Below are 21975 nucleotides of genomic sequence, written 5' to 3' on the forward strand. Positions count from 1 at the left end.
AACTCTATATGGAAAACCCAAAAGAAGCCACTCCCAAACTATTAGAAGTTATAGAGCAATTCAGTAATGTGGCGGGATACAAAATCAATGCTCAGAAGTCAGTTGCATTTCTATACAGGAACAATGAGACTGAAGAAAGAGAAATTAGGGAATCCATCCCATTTACAATTGCACCAAAAACCATAGTTACCTTGGAATTAACTTAACCAGAGACGTAAAGGATCTATATTCTAGAAACTACAAATCACTCTTGAAAGACATTGAAGAAGACACAAAAAGATGGAAAAATATTCCATGCTCATGGATCGGAAGAATTAACATAGTTAAAATGTCCATGCTACCCAGAGCAATCTACACTTTCAATGCTATCCCGATCAAAATACCAATGACATTTTTCAAAGAACTGGAACAAATAGCCCTTAAATTTGTATGGAACCAGAAAAGGCCCTGAATTGCCAAAGAACTGTTGAAAAGGAAAAACAAAGCTGGGGGCATCACAATGCCAGATTTCAAGCTGTACTACAAAGCTGTGATCACAAAGACAGCATGGCACTGGCACAAAAAGAGACACATAGACCAATGGAACAGAATAGAGAACCCAGAAATGGACCCTCGGCTCTTTGGGCAACTAATCTTTGACAAAGCAGGAAAAAACATCCAGTGGAAAAAAGACAGTCTCTTCAATAAATGGTGCTGGGAAAATTGGACAGCTACGTGCAAAAGAATGAAACTTGACCACTATCTCACACCATACACAAAAATAAACTCCAAATGGATGAAAGACATCGATGTGAGACAGGAATCCATCAAAATCCTAGAGGAGAACATAGGTAGCAACCTCTACGACATCGGCCAAAGCAACCTTTTTCATGACACATTTCCAAAGGCAAGAGAAACAAAGATAAAATGAACTTGTGGGACTTCATCAAGATAAAAAGCTTCTGCACAGCCAAGGAAACAGTCAAAAAAAGTAAGAGGCAGCCCACGGAAGGGAGAATATATTTGCAAATGATGCTACAGATAAAAGACTGGTATCCAAGATCTATAAAGAACTTCTCAAACTCAATACACGAGAAACAAATAAACAAATCAAAAAATGGGCAGAAGATATGAACAGCCACTTTTCTAATGAAGACATACAAATGGCTAACAGACACATGAAAAAATGTTCAAAATCATTAGCCATCAGGGAAATTCAAATCAAAACCACACTAAGATACCACCTTATGTCTGTTAGAATGGCAAAAATTGACAATACAAGAAACAACAATTGTTGGAGAGGATGTGAAGAAAGGGGATCCCTCCTACATTGTTGGTGGGAATGCAAGTTGGTACAGCCACTCTGGAAAACAGTGTGGAGGTCCCTTAAAAAGTTAAAAATTGAGCTACCCTATGATCCAGCCATTGCACTACTGGGTGTTTACCCCAAAGATACAGACGTAGTGAAGAGAAGGGCCATATGCACCCCAATGTTCATAGCAGCAATGTCCACAATAGCTAAATCGTGGAAGGAGCCGAGATGCCCTTCAACAGATGACTGGATTAAGAAGTTGTGGTCCATATATACAATGGAATCTTTCTCAGCTATCAGAAAGAATGAGTTCTCAACATTTGCTGCAACATGGACGGCACTGGAGGAGATAATGCTAAGTGAAATAAGTCAAGCAGAGAAAGACAATTATCATATGGTTTCTCTCATCTATGGAACATAGGAACTAGGAAGATCGGTAGGAGAAGAAACGGATGAAGAAAGGGGGGTTAATCAGAAGGGGGAATGGAGCATGAGAGACTATGGACTATGAGAAACAAACTGAGGGCTTCAGAGGGGAGGGGGGGTGGGGGAATGGGATAGACTGGTGATGGGTAGTAAGGAGGGCACGTATTGCATGGTGCACTGGGTGTTATACGCAACTGATGAATCATCGAACTTTACATCAAAAACCAGGGATGTACTGTATGGTGACTAACATAATATAATAATAAAAAAATATGAAAAAAAAAAGCAAGGTGGAAAATGAAATGTAGGTGGTGCAAACCATGGTTTGAACAACTGTTCAGTACTTAGCAGCACACATATCACTAGCAAGCAATTGCAGTCATTTAAAAATGAAATAAAAGTATTGATTTTTAGAATTTAGGTGTATTTTTTCCTAAACATGCAGAGCATATTTTCAGTTGTGAGAACATAAGTACACATTAAGTTGGTCTTGACTACTTAGTAAGTGAAACCGTTAGGCATTTCTCTTGGCCCAGGAGGCACCAAGGAAAAAAGTGCTGAGATATTAAGAACTCTGTAAACTCAGGAAGTTTGGGAACATTTTAAATCTGTAGCTTGAGAAGTTAAAAATGAAAGAATAAAACTTAAAAGCAGATGAAAGGAAATAATAAAAATAGACCAGAAACTAAACAGAAAACAAAGATACAAAAGCAAAGGGTTTGACTAACACATTTACGACAATCAAAGATGGCATCAGAGTAGTAGGACTCTGGCCTCCTCTCGTCCCACAAACACAATGGGATAACCCTCAACACATCCTAAATATTCCAGAAATTGACCTGAAGACTGAGAGAAGAAACGCTACAACTAAAGAGAGACAAGAAGCCACATGGAAGAAAACAGAAAGTGAGGAGACATGCTTTAGGGGAGAAACAGATTGAGGGAGCTGTGGAGGGGAGGGAGCTGTGATTGCGGGGAAGCGAGAGGGAGACAGAGAGAGGAGCACAAGGGAACACACAAGGACAAAGTGCTCTTAACGAGCAGTGGGTGTTATATAAGACTGATGAATCACTGAACTCTACCTCTGAAACTAATAATATACTATATGTTAATTAATTGATTTTAAATAAAAATAAATAAATACAAACACCCAGTGGGGGGGGGGAAAGAGAAAAAATAAAATAAAGGTCAGCAGACCCCTGAGATAGAGCCCCAAGGGCACTGGCCTGCTCTTAGAATGAAGGCAGACAAACAAGAGAAGACAGCACGGAAACCGATCTGAGGAATGTTTGGGGCAATACAGTAGGATTATTTGCTCCTCTTGGAGAGTGTCCCTGGAAGGCAATGCTCAAAGAGACACCTCTCTGGAACAGGGATGCTGGCCAATGCCATTTTTCTCCACCGCCCCCGAGCATAAACACAGAGCCACCTGAGGGAAGCAACTGGGGGTGGGGGGATACCAGCTGCCTAACTTGCTTACACCAAGCTCCACCCCTCTATGCTCTAGCGGGACTGCCCTTCTAAGTCAAACTTGCCTCAGTCCCTGTGTGGCAGGACCCTCCCTCAGAAGACCAGCACAAAACCCTGGCCCACACCATGTCTCTGAACAGAGAGTTCTCCAGGCACTCATGTCTCACGGAAGTGGTGTCAGGTCTCATTTCACAAGCAGACCAGAGCTTACCTAGTTAAAATTGCCACATTCAGGCCAGGGACCACACACTGCCCGCAACAGGCAAGGAGAGCCTCTCCAGATGATGGCCCGAAGGACAGAGCATCCAGAACACAACAGAGTGTACACAGCACACTCTGGAGACACTCCCTGAAGCTCTAGGCCCTGGGTACTACATGACCTCTTCTTCATAAGGCCATTACTTTCAGGAGCAGGAGACATAACTGGCTTTTCTAACATAGAGAAAAAGGCAGAGACTGAAACACAATGAGAAGACGGAGGAATTTATCCCAAATGAAAGAACAAGGATAAGGCAATGGCCATAGGTCTAAGTGAAATCGATGTAAGTAACATGCCTAATGGAGAATTTAAAGCAACAATAATAAGAATATTCACTGGGCTTGAGAGAAGAATAGAAGACATCAGTGAGACCCATACAACACAAATAAGAGTTAAAAAAGAATCAATCAGAGATGAAGAATGCAATAAATGAGATTGGAAACACACCTGATGCAATGAACAGCAGGCTGAAAGAAGCAGAGGACTGAATTAGTGACATAGAATACAAAATAGCAGAAAATAACAAAGCTGCACAAAAGAGAGAAAGACTTATGCAACATGAGAATAGACTGGCAAGTCAGTGATTCCATCAAATGTAATAACATCTGTATTATAGTAGTCTTGGAAGAAAAAGGGACAGAAAAGGGGACAGAAAATTTATTTTTAATAATAAAGAAATAATAGCAGAAAACTTCTCTATTCTGGAGAAGGAAACAGACATCCAGACCCAGGAGGCACAAAGAACACCCATGAAAATCAACAAAAGTAAGCCAACACCAAGACATATTGTAATTAAATTTGCAAAATATAGTTATAAAGGAAAAATCTTAAGAGCAGCAAGACAAAAGAAGTCCTTGACCTAGTAGGAAAACCCATAAAGCTAGCTGGAGATTTCTGGCTTGCCAGAAGCCAGTGGCATGATATATTCAAACTGCTGAGTAGGAAAAATGTGCAGCCACGAATACTCTATCTGGAAAAGCTATCATTCAGAATAGAAGAAAAGAGTTTCCCAGACTAACAAAAACTGAAGGAGTTCATGACCACTAAACCGAACCTACAAGAAATTTTAAAGGGGACTTTTTGAGTACAAAGGAGAGACCAAAAATGACAAAGGCAAGACAGGTTCAGAGAAAATCTCCAGAAACAATAGAACAAGTAATAAAATGACAATACATACATATCTATCAATAATTACTTTGAATGTAAATGGACTAAACGCTCCAATCAAAAGACACGGGGTGTCAGAATGAATAAAAAAACAAGATCCATTTATATCCTGCCTACAAGAGACTCATTTTAGACCTAAAGATACCTGCAGATTGAAACTGAGAGGGTGGAGAAACATTTATCACACAAATGGATGTCAAATGAAGGCTGGAGTAGCATCAGTCGTATCAGACAAACTGGACTTTTCTGTTCTTGTATTGTTTTTACCTTGCTGTGATATCAGGGTAGTACTGGCCTGATGGAATGATTTTGAGTATATTCCCTCTATTCCATTATTTGTAAGATTTTGATAAAGATTGTCATTAATTATTTTTTTTAAACGTCTGGTAGAATTTCCCAGTGAAACCATGTGGTCTTGGGCTTTTCTGTGCTGTGAGATTTTCAATTTCTAATTCACTTTTCTTTTTTTTTTTTTTTTTAAGATTTTATTTATTTATTCGACAGAGATAGAGACAGCCAGTGAGACAGGGAACACAAGCAGGGGGAGTGGGAGAGGAAGAAGCAGGCTCATAGCAGAGGAGCCTGATGTGGGGCTCGATCCCATAACGCCGGGATCACGCCCTGAGCCGAAGGCAGATGCTTAACCGCTATGCCACCCAGGCGCCCCTCTAATTCACTTTTCATTCTAGTTATTGTTCTAAGATTTCCCAGAAGATTCCAGATTTATGATTCAATCTTGGTAACTTGTGAATTTTTAGGAATTATCTGTTTTTCCCCTAAGTTATCTGATTTGTTGGTATATAGTTATTTATAGTAATCTTTTATCACACTATGTATTTCTGTGGTTATCTGTTGTATTATTTACTCTTCCATTTCTCATTTTGGTTTTTGAGTCCTCTCCCTCTTTTTTCTTAGTTAATGTAGTTACAGCATTACCAATTTTGTTTAGTCTTTTGGAAAAATTGTCATGACTTTCGAGCTTATGTTATTGTTTGTTCTGGTCTCTATTTTACTTATTTCTGATTTTTGCTTGTTCTTTCCTTCCTCTACTAAACTTCAACTAAGTTTCTTCTTTTTCTAGTTCCTTGTGGTATAATGTTAAGCTGTTTTTACTTTTATTCCTAATACAAGAATTTATAGCATGAATTTCACTCTAACATCTGCTTTTGCTGCATCCCAGGTTTTAGAACATGGTGTTTTCTTCTTCATTTGAGATTATCCTGATTTGTTGTTTGATTTCTTATTTGGCCCACTGCTTATGCAGTAGTGTGTTCTTTAATATTTACATATTAAATATTTAATATTTATGTTGTAGATTTTCCAGCTTTATCGTTGACCTTTAGTTTTGTACCATTGTGGTTGGAAAATATATGTGTTATGATTTCAATCTTCTTAAATTTGTAATACTTGTTATGTCCCTTTTTATGTGATTTAACCAGGGGATTCTTCTGTGTGTACTAGAAGAAAACGTGCATTCTGTTTTTTCTTGGATGGAATGTTTTATATATATCTTTTAGAACAATGTATTCTGAACATGCTTCAAGTAAAAAATGTTCTTGTTGAAAAAAATAATAACTTCAACTAAGGGTACTTGTTTAAAATAAAGCATATCAGAGGGGAGGTGAGTGGAGGGATGCGTGAAACAGGTGATGGAGATTAAGGGTACATTAATCAGGATGAGCACTGAGTATGCATAGAACTGCTGAATCACTATGTTGTACACCTGAAACTAATACAACTTATGTTAACTATATTGGAATTAAAATTTTTTTAAAAAGCAAAGGGTTTGTAGAGTAATAAAATTGGCAAAACCAATTTTAAAAAGGAAGAAATCCACAACAAACAAATTCTAGGAAAAAATTACCAGATAAACTCAAGGAAAAATTACTAATCTGAATAGTTTATAACTGGAAATTTAAAATATTCCTACAAAGAGAACACTAGGTTTAGATGGCTGTACTGCTGAGCTCTAACAAACTTTTAAGGAACATGCTATTTCAATCTAACCTTCACTCTTTCAGATGGGAGATACAGAGGAACAATATCTACTTTATTTTCTTTTTTTAAAAAAAGACTTTATTTATTTTTTTGAGAGAGATAGAGTGCACGAGGGAGGGCAGGGGCAGAGGGAGAGAGAGAAGCAGACTCCCTGCTGAGTGGGGAGCTGAGGCAGAGCTCGATCCCATGACCCTGAGATCATGACCTGAGCCAAAGTCAGATACTTAACAGACTGAGCCACCTAGGTGCCCCTCTACTTCATTTTCTGACACTAAGTATAATCTTGCTCCAATACCAGTCAAAAACATTAGAGAAATAATAGGCTAATCTCAAATGATGGAAACAATCATGTGAAAAATTCCTAACATATCAAGTTCAATAATTCATGAAAACAACTGATATTTGCAGAGAAAGCATTTCATGAAACTCAACACATATTAATGATAAAAACTCTAAACAAACCAAAAATGGAGAGGACTTTTTTTCCATGCTGTATGATTTTTAATTAGGTATTTTGTTTGTTTTGGAAGAGGCCTTTTTAACCTGATATAGGACATCTAACAAAACCTGATGAGCACCCGGTGTTGTATGTAAGTGCTGAGTCACTGTATTGTACACCTGAGACTAGTACAACATGGTATGTTAAAAATAATAATAATGTAAGATCTCTATTAGAGATCATCTTTAATGATGTGAGATCTTTATTAGAGCTCATCTCTATTTGTATAGAGATACATGTCCCTTGTTCAGCATTTGTATTGTTTGGGAGCTGAAGCTTTTCTATGGAGAACTATTTACTTTTCAATTAATAAAGGATAAGATCCACTCCTAAAAAAGAATAATACTAATAATAAATTAAAAATAAAAGAAAATATTAAATGCTGTTAAAAAAAAACCTTTAGCAAATATAAAGCTCAATAAACTTGAAAAGGTACTATTACTTCTTTTTAATGTTACACTACAAACCCTTGCTACACAATAAGAAAAAGAAATAAAATGAACAAAGTTTGGAAAACCAGGTAAAAGGCACTACTAGATGATATGGATGATACTGGATGATATGACTGCTAACATAAAGAACTAAAAAGAATATGCAAGTTATTATATACAATGAAGTCTGCAACATTAATAAACTTACTATATTCCTACACATCAGACAAAAGCAATTAGGATATGTAATTTTTAAAGATACCATTCACAATAACAACAACAGTAAAAACAAAATGATAGAGCAACCAGGAATAGATCTAACAAAAGACGTATAAAGGCTGTCATGGAGAAAATAATAAAATACTACTAAAACAAATCAATCAAAACTGAAAGGCAAACTACGGAATGGGAGAAAATACTTGAAAATGATACATCCAATAAAGGGTTACCATCCAAAATAGATAAATAACTTACTAAACTCAACATCCCCCCAAATAATTCAATTAAAAAATGGGCAGAAGACATGAACAGACATTTCTCCAAAGAAGACATACAGCTGGCCAACAGACATGTAAAAAGGTGTCTATCATCACTTTCCATCAGGGAAATGCAAACCAAAACCACAATCACCTCACGCCTGGAAGAATGGCTAGAATCAAATACCCAAGAAAGAACAGGTGTTGAACAGGATGTGGAGAAAAAGGAACCCTTGTGCACTGTTGGTGGGAATGCAAACTGGTAGAGCCACTCTGGAAAACAATATGGAGGTTCCTCAAAAAGTTAAAAATAGAATTACCCTATGATACAGCAACTGCACCGCTGGGTATTTACCCAAAGATACAAAAACACTAATTCAAAGGGATACATGCACCCCTATGTTTACAGAAGCATTATTTACAATAGCCATGATACGGAAGCAGCCTGTGTCCATCCATAGATGAACGGATAAAGAAGATGTGGTATAAATATACAATTGAATATTATTCAGCTATTAAAAAAGAATGACATCTTGCCATTTACAACAACATGGATGGAGCTAGAAAGTATAATGCTAAGAGAAATAAGTCAATCAGAGAAAGACAAACACCATCTGATTTCACCCTTATGTGGAATTTAAGAACCAAAACAAACGAGCCCAGGGGAAAGAGAGTGAGAGAGAGACAAATGAAGAAACAGACTCTTAATTATGGAGAACAAACTGATGGTTACTAGAAGGGAAGTGGGTGGGGGGATGTGTTAAATATGTGACAGGGATTAAGGAATGAACTTGTGATGAACACTGGGTGATGTATGGAACTGGTGAATCATTACACTGTACAAGTGAAACTATTATTACAATGTATGTTAACTAACTGGAATTAAAATTAAAACTTTTAAAAGATGCATTTAACAAAAAATAAAATGCAAAAAAGTTATTAAAACACATTAAAGGCCATATACAATAAGAAATATACTATATTAATAATACAAAAATAAAAAAAGAAATATACTATATTTATGGATAGAAAGACTTGTAAATATGTCAGTTCCTCCCTAAATTAGCCTACAGAGTCAACATAATTTTAATCAAAGTCCCACTAGATTTTCTCATGGAATTCAATAAGGTGATTCTTAAAATTATATGGAAAAGCAAAGGGCAAAGAATAGGCAAGGAATTCCTTAGGAAGATAAAGCACAGGGACTTGTCTCACAGACATTAAAATTCATTATAAAACTCGAATTAAGACAATATGATGCTTTTGGGCGCCTGGGTGGCTCAGTCAGTTAAGCATCTGCCTTCAGCTCAGGTCGTGATCGGGGCTCCTGGGACTGAGTCCCAAGAAGGGCTCCTTTCTCAGCAGGGAGTCTGCTCCTCCCCTTACCCCTCCCCCTGCTCATGCTCTCTCTCACTCACGCTCTCTCTCTCTCTCAAAATAAATAAATAAAAATTTTTTAAAGAAAAGACTGTAAGATTCTTTTGTGAAAATAGGCAAACAGATTTACAAAGCAGAAATCCTGAACAGACCCAATATTTATAGAAATGTGATGTATGGAAAGGGGGCCATACCGAATCACTGTAGAAAGGGTATACTATTACATTAATAGTTCTGCAGGTAACTGACTATACATTTGAAAAAAAAATAAACTGGATCTCTACTTCATCCAGCTCACAGAAAATCAATTTTAGATAGATTAAGGACTTAAATATGAAGGGTAAAATTATTAAATATTTTTATGAGGATATGAGAATATCATTATGACCTCACAGTAGGGAAGGTTTTCTTGCACAAGACATAAAAAAGTACAAACCATAAAGGAAACAATTAATGAAACTGACTACATTAAAATAATAAACATATTCACCAAAAGTTATCAGAAAGAAAAGCAAAAGAAAACCACAAACTAGGAAGCAATACCTGCAACGTGAAAGGCTTGGCATTCAGAACCTATTCAGAACTCCTATAAATCAATGAGAAAAAGATAATGCAAAAGAAAAAAAGGGCAAAAGAAGCAAATAGGCATTTCCTTACATAGAAAATATGCAAAGCCAATAAACATGAAAAACTGTTCCATTTTATTAGTTATTAAGGAAATGCATATTATAACTACAATGATAGACCCTTTAACAATTACCAGACTGGTGGAATTTAAAATTAATAAAGTCACAATAACTCTCATACACTGTTGTTAAGAGTGTAAATTTGTAAAGATATTTTAGAAAACAATTTGTCACAATCTAGTAAAGCTGAAGTTGTAGATACTCTTGACTCAGCAATTCCACTCCTATGTGTTTATTCAAGAGAAATTCCTGTACAAGTGCATCAGTGTACAGAATGGTCACTGCAACACTGTGTTCATTACCAGAGTCAACAGCCTTCAACAGTAGCACGGACTCAAACAGCAACGAATGTAAACAAACCATAATTTTATACATCAAGATGGATGAGCTTTATGAGCAGCTGCTCAACAAATACCGATAATATCGATGAAAAAACAGGATGATTGCAATTATATGAAGGTCAAAACAGGCAAAACTCAACTGATCTATATTTTAAGAGTACACATATTGGGTAAAACCATGAAGAAAAGCAAAGGAATGAATAATATCAAATTTAGGAGAGTGGAGGTAAGGGAGGGGAAGAGCGGGAAAAGTTGAGATGGAGCTCCCAAGGACTTCAGTGTTAATCTTTTATTTCTTGAACTGGGTGTTGGGTACATGTGTATTTATTTTATTACTATTCTTTAAATAATACATATATCATAAATATTATATATTTCACAAACAGAATTTCATGAGTCAAACAATGACTACTTGAAAACAAGGTCGAGATGCAGAATGAACCATGATTAGCAAGATTTACAGGCTAGCTAGTGTTTGACTAGCACATAATAGCATTACATGCACAGCTCAAACTTCTGCCTCACCAAAAATGCAAATTACTATTTATCATAAATTGTTCTCAAATGGTCAATACAAAGAACATCAAATCCATGACTGTCAGCAGTCTGTTAAATCTCCATTAAATATCCTTTAGATACTATAGTAAACACTCAATGCAATCTGATATAACTAGCTAAGCCAGTATTTTAAATTCCATTTGTAAAAGCAATGATTTTATTGCCCAGAATATTGGAAATTACTGTTGGTCTTTTCTCCACATTTAGACAGATGTAACTGAGAGAAGTGTAGTACAACAAACCTGCAGAAAATGAAATAGCATGCTACTTAAGGATTTTCCTGATCTGTACCAATAATTGTTTCAGAAGTAAAACAACTCAAGGATGGAAATCTGGAATTCGTTTTTAGATCTGATGAGATTCAAAAGCATTAATAATTGGAATGGGGAATGGATAAGCAGATCACAGAGGATTTTTAGTGCAGTAAAAATACTCCATATAATACCACAGTAATGGATATATCTCATTATACATTTGTCTAAACCCAAAAAATGTACAACAGCAAGAGTGAAACACTGTAAACTATGGACTTCAGATGATTATGATGTGTCAATATAGGTTATTTAATTGTAACAAATGTACCACTCAGGTGGGCAATGTTGCTAATGGGGAAAGCTATGTATGTATGTGTGGGGCAAAGGGTATATGAGAAATCTCTATGCTCAATTTTGCTGTGAAACTAAAACTGTTCTAAAACAAATGTATTGATAAAAACAGTTACTACAAACAAAAAGCATTACTAGTGTTTTGCCAATCGTTAATGAGAAACTGGTAGTCCATGGCATCCAGTGGCAAACCAATTAAATTATTACCAACAGACAACTATAATCAAGTTCCTATAGATAACCATGTAATTGTTGCCACAAACATTTTAATTCATATAAGAGGAACAACGAGGCAACAATGAGGCTAGTCCATTGCTTCAAAATGTACTACAGAATTTGGAGAAAGATTGTAATAAGCTCAGGGTGTTAAATTTCTATCACAATGTCAGGTAAGGGACCAGACAGCTTCTCTGATTGTTCTTAAAAATAAGTAAGATCCTGTAGCTGCAGTAAATATCATAACAAAGTCTAATTCTGTAGGTGAATTATTACATGACGAGTTTCACAGCCTCAAAGGGTCTCACGTTAAATTAGGGTATTGACTAATTAGGGTACTAATTAGGGTACTGACTGGTGGGGCGCCTGGCTGGCGCGGTCGGTAAGCATCTGCCTTTGGCTCAGGTCATGATCCCAGTGTCCTGGGATCGAGCCCCGCATTCGACTCCCTGCTCCTCTGTGAGCCTGCTTCTCCCTCTCCCACTCCCCCTGCTAGTGTTCCCTCTCTCGCTGGCTGCCTCTCTCTCTCTGTCAAATAAATAAATAAAATATTAATTAAAAAATCTGGGTACTGATTGGGAAGAAGAGAGTAGTGACTTGCATTATGTCAATTTAACTAAACTGGAACTATGTTTTCTAGAATTCCCTTCTCTAGATGGTTCTGAGTTAGAGTTGCCAGCGGCTTGAAAGGAGGAAGTGGAACAGCACCCGTGTTTATGTTTAGAGGTCAGTGTAGTGTCACCAATCTTCTGGTTTATCTTGTCGGTCAGGTTTGCAGCTCCTCCCATCTCTTGCTGAATTTCCTTTCAGCTTCTTTGCATTCTGAGCTAGTGCATGTGCAGTTCTATAGTAAATGGGATGAACTTTTTCTGCAAGTCAATTGCATCATCAAAATTGAAGGTTTAAAGACAGTGACAGATTAGCAGAGGCTCCAATTTGTCCTTACTCTCCCCCCTTCAAAAACAGGTAAACATATGGACTAAATAATCTACAGGCATCAATTAATTACAGATGTATAATAAATTCTATATTTTAATCCACATATTAGGCAAGGGCAAATCTAAACACTGTACTTTATCACAAAGAATTACTTATAATTCCTTTAATATCCATCTCCCCTTCCCTCTCTCCATCAATCATCCATCCAGGACTATTGCTGTGTTAGAGGGTATATACATAGTCTCCTTTTGGCTACGGACCACCTGATTGCTCCAAAATAACTATACCTACCTCTGTTCTTCATTAGCAATGCATGAGGAATGAGGATTCCTACATTCTACTTTCTAATTTTTGCCAGTCTTAAGAATACAAAGTTATTGTTTAAATTTACATATCCTCATAGCTTTTCAAGTTCTTTTATAAAGAGACTGTTCATGTTTTTTTTTTTTTTTAATTTTCTTTCTTTCTTTTTTTCTTTCTTTAAGATCTTATTTGAGAGAGAGAGACACAAAGTGCACAGGAGAGAAAGCACGAGGAGCCAGAAAGGGCAGATGGAGAGGGAGAAGCTTAGTGGGGAGCCCAATGCAGGGTTTGATCAGAGGACCCCAGGATTACGACCTGAGCTGAAGGCAGACACCCAAACAACTGAGCCACCCAGGTGCCCCACTTTTTTCAATTTTCATTGGGGTTGCTGTTTAACTCTTGGTGATTTAGAGAAATTTTTGTGTATTCCAGATATCATTTCCTTGTTGATTTTAGATAATAAAACAAGTAAGATTTCCAGTCTATTAATTAACACCTGTATATTAACTTCATTCATGCTGTCCTTCAGTGATTAAAAGGTTTTAGAGGCACCTGGGTGGCTCAGTTAGTTAAGCATCTAACTTGTGATTTTGGCTCAGGTCATGACCTCATGGGTCGTGGATTGAGCTCCACACTCAGCATGGAGTCTCCTTGAGATTCTCTCCCTCTATCCCTCCTCCAACTCATGCACACATGCTTTCTCTAAAATAAATAAATAATTATTTTTAAAAAAAGTTTTAATAACTTAAGAAATCCATCTGGTTTTCTATTGCTAGTATTTATGTTTACTTTGTATTATTGCATCTATGTTTTAAATTTTAAGAATTTCTTCCCTGCCCTTAGGTCACAAAGATATTCATCTTCATTTCTATTAACTTTGGAGTTCTGTCATTACATAAAGATGTTTAATCTATCTGAAGAACTCCTTTATGAGTGTCACTACCTAGGAATGCTTTATTTCTCTTCACGTCGTGATCCACTTCTCCTAACACCATTTATTAATAAGTTCTCCTTTCTCCACTGATTTGTGAACCTATTAAGTTCCCATAAACCCCAATATGTCTCTACGTACTCTATTTACTGGTTTATTAGTCTACTTGTGTTCTAATACAACGCTAGCTTTATTATGATGATTTCAAAGTACATACTGATATCTGATAGGGAAAGTTCCCTCTTTGCTCTTCATGTTCTTTCAAATAAATTTAGGGTATTATCAAGTTCCTCAAAAATTCCAACTACACTGATTTAAAAATGGCCAAAGGACTTAAAGAGACACTTTTTCAAAGAAGATATACGAATGGCCAATAAGCACGTGAAAAGATATTCAATATCACCACCATCATTAGAGAACATACACGAAGTTTCCTCATTAACTATAAGGCTTAGTTATGTAGGTTTTACCAAATGAAAGCTTTCCTCCAGTAACACTTACCTAAGAACTTTTAAACAAACACACATTGGATTTATCAAATGGCTGCTCTGTACTGATTAAGATAATCATAATTCTTCTCCTTTAATCTAGTAATGGGGTAAATTACACGAAAAGAATCCTGGGATCACTCCACTATATCGTGATGTTTTATTTTTTTAGTGCACTACTGGAATCAATTAGCCAATTTTTTCTAAGACTTCTGCATTTACATTGATATGAAAAATGGGACTAACTTTGTCTTCCCTTTTATTGTATTTATTTGGTTTTGGCAGTTTTACTGCCAAAAATAGCCTAATAAAATGATATTAAAAAAACAATGCTGACTGGCAAAAGAACAGGATGAAATATATAACACACCATTTACATACATTAAAAATACATGTGCATAATATACATTTTTCAAGAACATCTGCATAAAAATAATATGTTAAACACATTAAAATGACTGGGAGAGATTGGGAGTATAATGGTGATAAAAATAAAGAAACAAGTAAATAAAACAAGAAAGCGATCTTGCATGGACCAAAGATGGTTAATGTGTTACGAACTGAGGAGGGCCAGGATTGTTCCTAGTAAGCAATAATAATAATAATAATAAAGGATCCTGAGATCATGGAACTCAGAGGTAAGAGGAATCTTGGGGGCATCTAGTCCAATCTCCCTGACAATGTAGGAATGCTTTGTCAGCTTTCCTGAAAAAGACTAAAGTATTTGATGCAATACTCTATCAATGGGGAATATATATTTATAAATCAATCCATTTCACCATTAAGTTTTACATGTTAGCTCTAATCTACCCCATCTCAGACTTACCAGATCAGAATCTCTGATGATGGGGCCCAGAAATGCACATTTAAAATACTTAAGAAAAGTTTTAGAAATGACTACACTAAATGACAGGACATTAATTATTCAACTCCGGCTACCTATCAAATTTATCTGTGGAACTTTAAAAAAATACAGATCTTAATCTTCATCCCTGATGTTTCTAATGAACTAGATATGAACACTCGAGCTTTAAATATATCAATGACAGTACTGTCTACCTGCATGTGGACTTTAAGTTTTACTTTTGAGCAGAGGTCATGAAATATTAAACCATCCGTCTATGTTCTCTTACCAAGATATTCCTGTGCATGAGACATAAAAGTGATCAGAGGCTGGCTTTGGTTGGGGATTATATTACCAGTAGTCACCTCCCCCCCACTTATCCACAGGGGATGTGTTCCAAGGTCCCCAGTGAGTGCCTGAAACTGGATAGTAGCAACCCCTACATATACTGTTTTTTCCTATACATACATACCTATGATAGTTTATAAGTTAGGCCAGTAAGAGCTTAACAATAATATAATAGACTTATAACAACATACGGTAATAACAATTATGTTAATGTCTCTCTCTTTCTCTCTCAAAATATTATACTGTACTCCCTCTTTTTCTGGTGATGATGTGAGATGATAAAATGCCTATGTGATGAGATGAATTGAGGTGAATGACATAGGTATTGTAACACAGTGTTAGGCTGCTATTGACCTACTGACCTGTTGAAAAACCAGAAGGAAGATCAATGGCTTCTAAATGTGGCTTACCACTTGTAACTGAAACTGGGGAAAGTGAAACTGTGGATAAGGGGAAACCTACTGTATAGCCAAGAAAGGGTAAAAGCTACAAACCTTTGTAGGGATGGAAATGGTGTAAAACGGAAACTCAAATTAGCTGAAGTAAGTAGCTACTTATATTACACTCATTTATTTGTTTACTCGTTCATCAAATTTTTTTTTTTAAAGATTTTATTTATTTATTCGACAGAGATAGAGACAGCCAGCGAGAGAGGGAACACAAGCAGGGGGAGCGGGAGAGGAAGAAGCAGGCTCACAGCGGAAGAGCCTGATGTGGGGCTCGATCCCATAACGCCGGGATCACGCCCTGAGCCGAAGGCAGACGCTTAACCGCTGTGCCACCCAGGCGCCCCTCATTCATCAAATTTTTATTGAGAAATTACTTCATGCCAGACATAATGGAACATACAGAGAAGTTTTGGCAGTTTCATTATTTGTAATAAGCACAACTGCAGGTCATGATGGATAGGACGGGGGCAGTAGGAGACACAGTGGAAGCACACAGCAGTGGCTACCAATCCATAATTAACGGGCTGAGGAAGGCTTTCAGGAGGAAGTGATGTCTAAACTGAGATGAAAGGATGAGTAGGAGTTAGCTAGATGAAAGGGATGAATGAGGGGCTGGGGATCAGAAAGAAAGAGTGTCCCAAACGAAGGCAGTAAGATGTGCGAAGGCCAGAAGACGGACAGCAGTGAGAGATGGAGCTGTCAAGGCCAAGGCATGACTAGAATTTGCTCTGAACGCAAAGGGGAAGGACTTTAAGTTGGTAAGTGACAAGATACAAGTCAAATTATAGAAATATCACTTTGGCAAAGAAAGGAAATCGATATGGCAGGGGGATGGGTCAGGATGGATGTAGGGAGACCAGTTAAGTCAGTGCAGTAACAGGTAAGAAATGTTGGTGACTTAAATCAGGATATTGGAATTTAAGTAGAGAGAAAAGTGGATGGAATTGAGAGATATTTAGAAAGTAGAATACACAGGACTCAGTGGCTGATCAGATAGGAGGATAAACCTAAGAGCAAGTCTAATTCCATGTTTTAGGGTTATTGGCGCCATTTGTTAAAGTAGGAAACTCAACAGGAAGAGTTTGTGGGTAGTAGCTGGGGGGTAAAAGATTATTATTTCAGTTTGGAACATAATATCTAAATAGCTTTGGGACATCCAAGCACAGATGGCCAAAAACTGGCAGGATATTCAGCTCTGAAACGTAAGAGGTAGATTTGGGCTTGAGACACAAATTTGGAGAGAGTAAGTAAAAGACATTAATGGGGGTGAGTAAGATTGCCTGCGAGAGTCGTGGACTGGCAGATAATCTAAAAACGGATCTAAAGATGCAAATGAACATCACCATTTACGAGGCTGAGGGAAGAGAAGCCATATCAAAATGACCGAAAAGAAACTCAAAAGAAGTAGAAAACCAGGGGAAATACTACCCTCAAAGATAAGGGAGGGACATTTTGTAAAGAGCATCATGAAATGCTACCAAGTGTCAAATAAGGTAGGAATTGAAAAGTTTCCATTATATTTATCAATAAGTTCTGATCAATGATCTTAGTTGAGTAGTGGTAGCTGAAGATTTGGCCTAAACCTTACAGCTGTAAGAATAATTAACTTTTTAATGAATTCCCTCCTAAATCTGAAACTTAAAATTGTAAACAACGAAATTACTTCCTTAATAAGTAACTTAGAAAAGTGGAATCTTATTTCAGTAATTACTGCTTCCAAATCCATGGACAGTAGTGGTGAAAAAATAGATATCGAAGGTGTTAAATCAGAACAACTCAGCAACCCTTGAATCTCAAGCCTTGAACCCTCACCAATCTCAGAAACCGTAAAAGAGTGAGAAGATACCGGGAAGAAAAATTTGTTTCTTTTTGAAGACTCCTGGCTTCATTTTATATTACTTTGGTATGGGCTGTGCTAATTTTCAAATTGGCTTTTTTTGTTTTTATTTTTCTTGGCAAGTTTTATTGTGCGCTTTCTAATTATGAAGCAAAATTCCTTTTCTTCACCATGCTTTATGTGATAGTATTTAAAATCGATGTGAATTATTATGTCAAAAAACTCATCTATTAAAGAAGTAATTGGCCTTTCTTAGCGTCTTTTCCATCTTTTGTAATTATCTTTTTTAAAAAATTATACTTGGAAAAAATTATATAATCATTTATACATTCAAACATATCTGAATACTTTCTGTGCACCAGGTGCCATTCTGGATGTTGGGTGTACAATAATGAACAATACAAACAAAGTCTGTTTTAATTCAGTTAGGGTTGAGTTTTTCAGTAGTAACGGTTATTTTAAAAAATGAAAAAGAAAAAAAAAAAAAGATCCACAAGTTTCCAGAATACAGCCTTCTGATCTAAATTTAAATTAAGCTATAGAGCACCTAATTGCCACCTATTGTGTTTCGAAGAACACAGCATCAGTGAGCTAATAGCTCACAGTGAATAAAAACAAACAAAAAAAACCCCCCAAAAAACAAAAAGTAGATTCAGAACTCAACTCACCTCTTTGATTTATGAGCTCTGTGATTTGGGAAAACTATTTAATTTCTTTGGGCCTGTTTCCAGAGGTAGTAGTGATTGTGGCTAGCCCAGTTTCAGAGCCAAAAGAAAGCGGAGGTTGTCTGAGGCCATCAGAGTGATACCCGTACCCAAGGAGGAGGACAGGACAATTGCGGATGATGACTAGAGAGTTCTCTCACAAGGGAGAGTGGGTAATGAAAGCAGAGTTGGGGAACAATGGTAGGAACCGACTTTGTTTTAGGGGCCCTTCTGCATAGGTCATACTCTGCACAAAGTAAAGCAAAGAATGAGAAAATAAAAAGAATGTGTACACGGTGAAGCTTGTTGACTGCAAGCTCCATTTCAGCATGATCTGGTTGAGCTGTTTGGTTGAGAAATTCCTAATCTCAGTATCTTCAGTAAAATCTTTTTCTCTCTGGCTGTTCACATTTCTCAAAGAACTGTTTTCCAATTTCCTGACTTGAGAACAAGTTGCCAGAGTTCTGGGAGTTGAAGCCGGAAAGTCTACTGGTATTTTCAATATTTGGCATTCACTTAACTCCCTTGTTTGCAGAAAACCAGAATTTCCCTCAGCCAGACCTAGTGTCTCCCACGGTAGTGATGTCCTCTTTCTTAAAAATAAATATACAAACAAACCAACCTCTAACCTACCAGGGTAAAGGAGGGGCAGGTGGCTGTTTACACAGAATTGAAAAACGATCTAGGAGGGCAATCCACTGCATCTTAAGGGGACTTTCAGCCAATCTTCTTTTTAATGTTTTAGCCCCACCTAAACCTCCTGTTTTCAGAGGTTACTTGATGTCCCCAATCCCTGAGCCTTTTGCAGTTCTGCAAATTGGGCTGCTTCAAGGCTTTTACAACCATCAGTTAGGAAAAGGTGGTCTGAGTCTGCTAAATAAAGTCATTCACCATCAGCTTTCCAGTATCCAAAATGTCATTGCTCTTGTCTCCTCTCCTACTTTGCCTGTGGGTTTCTACATTAAAAAAAAATCCTTTACTTTTGTTTTACTGGGGTTTTGAGTGGTAGCTGAGGTTACACGTCCACATTCAATCTGTTCAATTTAACCAGAAGTTACTCTACCTACTTCTCTCATTTCCCACCAACTTTCTACCCTATATTTGGCAACACAGAAATATTTTTCAATTTTCAAAAACACAGGCCCTTTCTATATATTTTTTTCCTGCTAACAACTTCCTCTATCCGGAATACTCTCCCTTTCAATTCTTGTCTGACAAATGCCTTCTGTGACCCTGTCCTTCCCACTCAAAATCCAGTAATCCCATAATAGTGTTCAGAGTTTTACACAAATCTCTATCAGCGCATATCCCACTGTATTATATATTTACCTGTGAGATTTTCCTTCTGGATTGTGAACTCCTTAAGAACCAGGATCTTAATCACTTCAGTATGAAGTATACCTCCATATCTAGTATAGAGACTAGTATACAGTAGAAATCAGGAAATGGAGGAAGAAAAGAGAGGAAAGAAGTAAAAAAATTTACCCTGATTAACTAAGATGTATTCTACTGATTAATATACTCTTAATGTGTTAGTCTGTTCTGGGCTGCTGTGACAAAACACCATAGACTGAGTGGTTTATACAATGGAAATTTAGCTCTCATGTTCAGAAGGCTGGAAGTTCAATGTCAGGATGCCAGCATGGTCAGCTGAGGGCCCTCTTCCGGGTTGTACACTTTGTATATTCTTACATGGTGGAAGGGACAAAGGGAGCTCTGTTGACTCTCTTTTATAAGGGTATTAATCTCATTCATGAGGGCTCCATCTTCATGATCTTATCACCTCCCCAAAGCCCCACCTCCTAATACCATCACCTTAGGGGTTGAGTTTCCAGCATATGAATCTGGGAGAACATATTCAGACCACAGCACTTAACAAAATCCCCAAATTTGCTACTTCATACATATGAACAGTGCACGAGTGTCCTTAAACATTTCTAGATTGTTCTTTCCACCTCCAGCCATGCTAGTGAGTGGAGCTGCCACCATGTCTACCCACCTACAATGTAGGGTGATGGGAAACTGTTCCAGCTTCCAGATCAAGAGGAACAAGCATACATACAGCACCGAGCCCAACAACCTGAAGGCGCGCAACTCCTTCCACTACAACAGGCTGATTCACTGCAAGACTGTGGGCCCGTGGCCAAGGTCATGAAACAGAGATCCTGGCGAAAATCCGCCACCTCCTATGTGCAGGCCACGGTTAACAAGAACGCCTGGGCCACCCTCGCAGCACCATGCGCGCGATCTGCAAGAACAAGTACTGCCCAGATCTGCGCACAGATGCCATTCACAGAGCCAGCACCATCCTGCACAGCCAGAAGCCTACAATGGTGAAGAAGTGGAACCACCCACCAAGAGCTCCTGAGGACCTGCCCTCCACCTCCTAAGTAATAAAGATGTCAACCACCTCAAAAAAAAAAAAAAAAAATTCTAGATTAAGTCAATCTGATGTGGAAGTTTGGGGTTCCAGAATAGAAGCCTTTTTTCTCATACTTTTAAACTCCTATGTGGTTTCCTATATTCTAAGTCCTCAGCCTAAGAAGCCCAATATAAGAATCTACCCAAGCAACCAATGAAATTTTATGACAACATTTTCTTGGTGTCTGGAATTCTCAGCCTTGACAAAATCTGAGGCTTAGACTTTGAAGTTTCTCCTCTTTAATTAGGCAGGATCCCTGGTCACTTTCTGAGATACTGACCACTGTGAGCTGAAGTCACACTAAGCCCAATGTTTAGTAGCATACTTTTTGTTTTTTCATAGTAAGACTTTCTCAATGAGAACAAAGTCACTGATTTGCACCGTAGCACAAGTCCCTTATCTTGTCACAGACTAGCACTTTGAGCAGTGTTATATCAGAGACCACTTCACTCTCTCCTCCTTGTATGTTCTCTTCCATTTTCCATCTTCCTGTTTCTCTCTGCTTCACTATGTGTAATTGCTTCACATGCGTATTCCAGTTCACTATAATTCTTTCACTGTGTCTAGATTGATGTCTTAGCCTATCCGTTGAGTTTTTTGTAATTCTGTATCTTTGTTTACTTATTTAATACCAATAAATTTTAAACATATATCAAAGTTGAAAGAATTTTACACTGAACACCTGTACATTTCCCCTTATATCATGAACAGCTTACTAGGCTTGCTTTATTATTTATCTATCCATCTATCTATCCATTAATCCATATTATTTTTAGTGCATTTCAAAGTAAATAGCAGACATCAATTATTATGAAATTCTTGGATCACAGGATAGGTATATGCTTAGTTTTATAAGAATCTCTCAGACTCTTTTTCTGAAGTGACTGAACCAGTTTGCATTCTCAACAAT

General features: G+C 37.3%; 1 protein-coding gene and 1 pseudogene across 1 annotated transcript in view; one reads left to right on the forward strand and one right to left on the reverse strand.

The window, feature by feature from the left end:
* Window positions 1-21975, reverse strand: part of SBF2 (SET binding factor 2) — a 452940-nt gene that overhangs the window by 143260 nt on the left and 287705 nt on the right.
* LOC103656437 lies at window positions 19809-21033 on the forward strand (annotated as a pseudogene).

The sequence above is a fragment of the Ursus maritimus genome, unplaced genomic scaffold (genome assembly GCF_017311325.1).
Source record: "Ursus maritimus isolate PB19 unplaced genomic scaffold, ASM1731132v1 scaffold_16, whole genome shotgun sequence".
In the NCBI taxonomy this organism is placed as follows: domain Eukaryota; kingdom Metazoa; phylum Chordata; class Mammalia; order Carnivora; family Ursidae; genus Ursus; species Ursus maritimus.